Source organism: Lycium ferocissimum, chromosome 10 (assembly GCF_029784015.1).
Source record: "Lycium ferocissimum isolate CSIRO_LF1 chromosome 10, AGI_CSIRO_Lferr_CH_V1, whole genome shotgun sequence".
Lineage (NCBI taxonomy): Eukaryota > Viridiplantae > Streptophyta > Magnoliopsida > Solanales > Solanaceae > Lycium > Lycium ferocissimum.
In genome coordinates this window covers 10,311,524-10,319,164 of record NC_081351.1, presented here as the reverse complement: position 1 = coordinate 10,319,164, position 7,641 = coordinate 10,311,524, and the positions used below count along the sequence as shown (strand labels likewise).

Below are 7,641 nucleotides of genomic sequence, written 5' to 3'. Positions count from 1 at the left end.
GCCTTTTATTCCCCGCACAGCCTCGATAATAATTGAATGAATTTTGGGATGGCGGTTGGTGGCCCCACTAGGTTTGGCACAACTTATGGAATGGCAAATAGAGCATTTTGTAAATTCCAGTCGCCCCTGCAAGGTATAAGTTCTTCCAATGATGCTGGGTCGTCAGATAGAGCGAGTGTTATGGCCATGGAGCAGAAGATTGTTAAGCTATCTATCTAGTTACAGGCCTCGGAGGCTAGAGAGGCCGGAGGGACGAGCGCGGTACGGTCGCGGAGGGACGAGGAGAGACGGAGGGACGAGCAATTTGCAGGTATGAAAGTTCAATTAGACTTATTACTTTCTTCGAGGATGATTCCCCCCTGTCGTGATGACGCTCATAGCTCCAAGCATCGACTTCCCCATTCTCAATCTAGGTCACGACATCGAGAGGTTGGTCAAGAACACAAACTTGTAGATGAGCCAAGTAGTGGTGATGATGATGGGGAGCACGTGTCAAACACAGAACGACATGGTTGAATTTTAAGTATCTTACTAACTTATGAATTTTTTTGGTGGAATTGTAAACATGTGAAAGTGTTTGGTGGATGTTTGTGAATGTTGAAGTAGCTTGATGTTGTAGACTAAGTTGATGTAGATTAGTATAATGTTTTGTGGATGTTTGCAAAGGTTGAAGTAGTTTAATGTTTTTTTGTGAATGTTGAATTACATTTTGATTCAACTTTGAAGTAGTTTCGAGTTAAATTTGATGTAGTGCGGGTTGTAGCATGTTATTATATATGCTTGTTGGATTGTCAGCAGCTATTAGAGCTGGTTTTAGCTAACTATAGAACTGATTTTCATTGTTGACGGGTGGGCAGCTGCAAAAGTAGCAGAATGCTGCCAATTTTTCTGCAGAAAACTGACCTCATAAGATCGGTTTTTTTAATTTCATTTTTCAGATTTTAAAGAAACAAACCTCATGTGGTCGGTTGTGTTCATATCATTTTGCGAAACCGACCACATGAGGCCTCAAGTTGTGTTCATATCAATATCCACATTTTGAAGAACCCGACTACATGAGGTCGGTTCATGATTGTCATTATTCATACATTTATAGTGACCGACCTCATGTGGTCGGTAACATAAAAATAAAAAAAATAAAAATTTCAATATACCGACCACATGAGGTCGGTAACTTGAAAAAATATACAACAACTAATATAATTTACAGACCCCATGTGGTTGTTAATGCTTTTACTTAAAAAGTAATAATTTAATATACCGACCACATGAGGTCGGTATGTTAATTTTCCTCTTTTTTTTTTTTGGACGAATCATGTATTGACCAGGTGTGGTGGTTTTTCCCGACCTCATGAGGTCGCTAAATATTTGCGACCAGCCCATACCAGACCTACTTTTGAGGTCGGTTTTGAGGTCGCATTTTTTCAGAAACTGACCTCGTGAGGTCGGAAATATCAATTATTTTTTGTCTGTTTTCAGCAGTTTTTTAGTAGTGCAATAATATCTCAAGTAACTTTCCTATCTCTAGCTCAAGTTATTAGATGGGTTTTAATGACCCAAATTCTTGTTAATTAATCTTTCCCAACCTCAATCTTCCTCTCTTGAGCTCAAATCGAAGTAAATGGGCGGGTCTTAGGGTTAGCTAATCCCTTAAGAAACGTTAAAGAACAAGATTAATTAAAACAACAAAGACCCACTTCAATAGAAATAAAAATCATTCAATACATAACAAAACAAGAGTTTCTTCGGGCACTTTAATCATAGAGTATTTCCATAAACAAGATTCAAGTGAAGAAAATAAATACTACACACTTAGATATTCATTACAAAGCAAGGAATCAAAGAAATGGAGAAAAGTTTAAGAAAGTCCTCAACCCAATTCTTCAAATCTTCAACCCAAAGTGTGGTAGAAAAACCCTATCTCCAAAAAGTCTTATAGAATGGCCAAAGACGAAAGATATTACTCCCAAGTCTTTCTTTTATGGTCCCCAATAATTCCATATCAAAATATGACCAAAACAGCCCTATATTTTCATATTTAAATTTTGTCCATCGTTTTTGCACATATAGCCACTTTTTCCATTTTTTCCAATTTGGCCTTTTGTGACTTGTTTTCACTTGGTTTATTTTCCAATCACTTTTAAATCACATAAACCTAAATAATGCACCAATATTATACAAAAATACCCCTGCGTGCGCAACCTGCGTCTCGCAGGTTGTATCGCATGTTCAACCTGTGAACCGCAGGTTGCACAAAACTCTCGCAGGTATAGAGATGACTTGCAGCACCTGCGGTCATGGATGCGTCTCGCAGGTGGTACCTGCGTCTCGCAGGTGATGCTCGCAGATGCTGCATCCAATTTCTTCAAATTTCCAAAATCTCTGTACAAACTTGTTGCAGAACATGCGTGTCACGACCCAGCCCCGTGGGCCGTGACTGGTGCCCTACTTAGGCACCCAAACAAACCTACGAACCAAATTGTCATATTCGGACATATCCAGATTCAACAGATATTATTCGTACCGATAACCGACAGCGTACATACAAATACGAAGCTTAAACGAGTCTTGTCCTAAGCGTCGCCCGTGCAAACTCATCATATCAAATCAAAGGCGGAATGCACATCGCGGAACACACACACATACATACAAACATATGGGCCATATATCGGCCATAGTAGCATACGGGCCGCTTAAGGACGCAAAACAATCACATACGGACAAACCGGACCCATGACCCACAAATATGACTACGAGGCCTCTACGGACATACGGAAACGGACAAACATACGAACATATGAAGGACGGGCCCCCGCCGTGCCGAACGATCACAAATGTACGAAATAGGCATAGCAAAACATATATACCGAATGTGGGCTCACGGATCGAGGGGAGCACTCCAAAATAGCAGAATGGGAAGCCTAAACCGGAGGATCATCCAACCGAGCGGCATCGTACCGCGCGGCATGAAACGCGACCCCGAAGAAAGGGGGGTCACGGAAAAAGTACCGAGTATGTAAAGCAGAGGGAGAATCCAAATCATAATCGGGAGTCGGAGGATACTGAGAGGGAATAGCAAATACTGTAACGAGACCAAACTCGGAATGCAAATGTGCGAATGCAAACGAAATCATGCATAAGGCTCGGAACGTGGTCACCCCGACGCTAGTGCCACAACACATCATACTCCAGTAAGTTTTCAAATCTCCGTACATCTCCGAACACATCATAATATCACACACATCAAATCATCAGAGCAGATCGTATGCCATATCACATCATAACACCATAAACGGTAACCGGCCCTATGGCGAGGTCTCGGAAACCGTAACACATCATACTGCCGAATGGGTCACAAAGCGCACGATCACAAAACCGGCCGAAAACGGCGAACGAAATCATAATAGTCGGCACGAACGAGTAGTGCGAGTAAATCATATGCATTTTAAAAATAAGTTCCAGGATTTGACGCTAATCTTATATACATACATATTAATCAAGGGCTCAAAAGGGAGTATCAAGTTAATCGGAATTTACATACAAAAGTTGCGGACTTTTTAAATTATCGATTTTTCTCAAAAAACACATCGTAGATCATTTTCGAAAATTTTAGCATCATTCATAGTAACGAGCTTTCAAATATCCTTATCGGACATTTCGTACGGATCTTAACGTCGTAGGCAAACACTTCTTTTTCATATCGTACGGAAATGAGCCAAACAAATCAAATAAGAGAAGTCTCGGGACTTGCGGGCCCACCTCGGGTCGTCGAGGCGGCAGGACATAAATTGCAGCATTGGGATCCATAAAGTCATTTGTGAGAGTTTCAAAGCGATCCGGATTCATTTGTGGAAGTTACGAAGGTTAGGCATTCTTTTAACCAAATATAAGGTTTATAGTTCAAACGCGCCGAATAAATAGTACTCAAAATCAAACTCGAGTTCCCGAGAGCGAAGTATCCCGAGGTTCCGATCTTAACCTAGTATGGCTAGGACATGCCAAATGAAGAAAAGGTAGGCTTTACATACCTTAATAATGCCTTACGCGTCCAATTTCGATTCCCGTTTCGTCAAAAATCTACAAATGGTCATTGTTACCAAATGTGAGTTTCAAGCTTTTATGAATTCAACTTAAAGCCATACTTGTGGCCGAAATTTCGGCAGCATTTCCCTTTATAAATCCAACATCTCGAGCATCAAACTCGGCTTAAAATGACAACAACCAACCCAACAACAACATCAACAACATCAACAATCGCTACAAAAACACATATTAACACAAATAGTCTTTCTTTCTACATAATGCTTTAGCTTCCATTCAAACTTCACACTTTCAATCCAATATCGACGTTTTCATATTTGTTTACTAATTCAAGACCATTCAAACGCAATTCGGAAGCATTTCACATTATTTCACAAAATATACAAAATTTCCATCAAACCATAATTCATCTAAAACTCCCGATTTTCAACATAAATTTCCATAACACATTTTTGTCTTCCAACTTCATTAACGACAATCATAATTCACATCTAAGATCTTACTTTCATCATTATATAAAAACTATAATAAAATCACATAAATTTCTCATAACGACATACAACCAACTTCAACACCAACTTGATTCATTAAACTTTTCTTTTCATCACAACCATCACAACTAACAACTAAATAAAAGTTAATTCGTTTCTCATTTTTTTTTTTACCTCCACCCACACGGCCATGATTCTCTCTTCCAACCTCAACCAAATTCATTCAACTTTCATTTCCAAAATGAATTTCACCATAACCACAACTAGAACATAGCACATAATTCAACTCACCATAAATATTCAATATATATATGCACACGGCCACATGCCTTCTTCACACACACACACGCCCATGCACACACAACACAGTTTCCATAATTCTCATTCCATTCCAATCATTATAACATACATACATCCTCCATAACACAAAAGAACAAGATTCTTACCTCTTTCTTGAAATTTCAACTTGCCGCAAACGTGGTTCTTTCGCCAAACTAATTATACCACGTCGGAGAGCGTCTTGAGCTTGCTACCAATTCAAGAAGAACAAGATTTTTGAATCAAGATTGAAGCTCCAAGAATTTTTTTCTTTTCTTTTCTTTTCTTTCTCCTCTTGGCCGAAGGCCTCTTCTTTTTTTTTTTCTTGATTTTTCCTTTGTTTTCTTGAAGTTTCTAAGGATCATGCTCCTTATATAATTATCACCACATGATAGTCACATGACAATTTCCATGGGTTTGGGCCAAGTGGACATGGCCGGCCACCCTCCAAGACTTGGGCCTCCATTTTTTTTTTTTTTAGCCCAATTGGCTTTAAATCTTGTTTTGTAATTCCCGAAACCAATTTCCAAAATTCCAAATTTGCCCTTAGGCCTTCTCCATTGTTTCCGCATTCAAGTTTCCATAGCCGGCATACACACATTAAGAAAAATTTAAACATGGCCTTATTCCTTACAATCGAGGTTATTTCCACTTTTCCAGGTACGCGAAATTGCCGGGTATAACATTCTCCCCCCCTTTAGAACATTCGTCCTCGAATGTTAAATTAGCCTTATAGTAAATCAAGATGAGTCGGGGAGCACTTGTAAGGGTATTCATTTTCTGACTCCTTTCGTCCTTGTCCGATGTTACTATATTGAGGTTGTTCGGAATCCTTATTAGCCTAGCGGTTCATACAATCTCGAATAAGATATATGGCGAACAGAATCTTCATCAGAACCAGAAGATCAGACGGGTGTCAGACGGAGTCATATCCAGAATCAGAAGTACAGAAGCATGGCATACGTTATACCAAGCAGATTCGTAATCAGAACCAGACACACAGGAGCATATCGGACAAACCCATAATCAGAGTCAGACGTACTGAACTATATCGGATAGGTCCATAATCAGAATCAGACGTATAGAAGTAGACCAGACAGATCCGTGATCGGAGTCAGACGTACAAAGGTATATCGGACAAACGTGTTCAGATTCGGAAGTACCGAAGTACAGCAGACAAAATCATACTCCGACGTCATATCAAACAGGTTCATAACCAAAGCCAAACGTACCGGAGTATATCGAACAGACCGTAATCAGAGTCACACATACGAAGGTATATCAGACGGATTTGTAACCAGAATCAGACGTACGGGGCTACGCCGGACAGATTCGTAACCAGAGTTAGGCCGTACGTCAAACGGACATTCGTAATCAAAGTCGGATGTACGAGAGGTACATCGATAGAAGCATAATCGGATTCGAGATACAGAGGCATAATAGACGAGTTTCATCGAAATCGGAGGTGTAGAAGTATGGCATACAAAATCTCGATCAAGTCGGACCACCTTTCACTAATGCTTGGGTTTTACGGAAGTTCCCCTTGCTAACGTTTCCTTACTCACTCGAATTTTTCGTGCCCCGAATTATTTCATCAAAACATTCGATAGGCTACGGCAATTGAGTTTACATCCTTACCGCCGTTGTCTTATCGCAAAAAGGTCATTACCACATATCCATTCGCAATGTTTTCAAATCCTCATTCGAACCCTTTCCTAATTTCTTCTAACTCGATCTAGGTATTGCAACATAATTTGTAAGTCAAAGATCCCCGAACAACACCCTTTTCTACACATATCTTTTCCTTGACCAACATGGTCACCAAGAAACAATCATATATATCCATATACATTTACTATCACCTTACACATAGCAAACATTTCCAAACGTTTATTTAAGCTTATTCTGATTTCAGAACCACGTTGCTCTTTCTTCTTCCTAATATCCTTACTCACTTTCTCTTTCAAACCTCGTCACATTAGATATCTTCCGACCATAATTCATAACGTAATTAGAGTCAATCTGTTACATCCGGCATTTTTGCGTATTCGAAAATTTGGAAATAACCTTGACTTATAAGGAATAAGGTCATGTTTGGATTCTCCTTTTTTATATGTGAATGTTGCTTATGGAAGTATGGATGCGGGGATATCGAGCAAGGCTAAGGGCAACAATTGGGATTTTGGAAATTCGTTTCATGGATTATGCAAAGTAGCCAAATTGTTGGGCCAAAAAAATAAGAAAACTAGGCCCAAAAAAAAAGAGAAGGGGTGGCCGGCCAACTTGTGGCCCAAACCCATAAGTTGATCAAATTTTTACCATGTGCCAATTATATAAGGATGATTATCCTTGGAAGCTTCAAGAGAACAAAGGAGAAATCAGAACAAAAAAGAAAAAAGACCTTCGGCCAAGAGAGAAAGAGAAAGAAGAAAAGAAAAAAAAAATTTCCAAGCCCTTTAGGTTAATCCAAAAATCTTGTTCTTCTCAAATTAGTAACAAGCTCAAGACGCTCTTCGACGTGGTATAATTGGTTAAGCGAGAAAACTACGTTTGCGACAAGTTGGAATTTGAGGAAAAAGGTAAGAATTCTATGTTTTATGTTATGGGAGATGTGAGTATGTTATAATGATTAGAATTAGACGAGAATTATGAAAGTGTGGTGTGTGTGTGCATGTATGTATGTGTGTGTGAAAAAGCATGTTGGCCGTGACCATATGGTTATGGAAGAGAAATGAATTCAAGTTTAATTAGTTTGTTAGTTTTTGTTTTTGTGATCTTTAATGGAAAAAAG

General features: G+C 39.3%; 1 long non-coding RNA gene across 1 annotated transcript; it reads left to right on the top strand.

Moving 5' to 3' along the window:
* Window positions 1–318: 318 nt before the first annotated feature.
* Window positions 319–804, top strand: LOC132034554 (uncharacterized). The gene is made up of 2 exons (XR_009409145.1): window positions 319–567; window positions 640–804. It is a non-coding gene; the product is annotated as an uncharacterized LOC132034554 (long non-coding RNA).
* The last annotated feature ends 6,837 nt before the right edge of the window (window positions 805–7,641 follow it).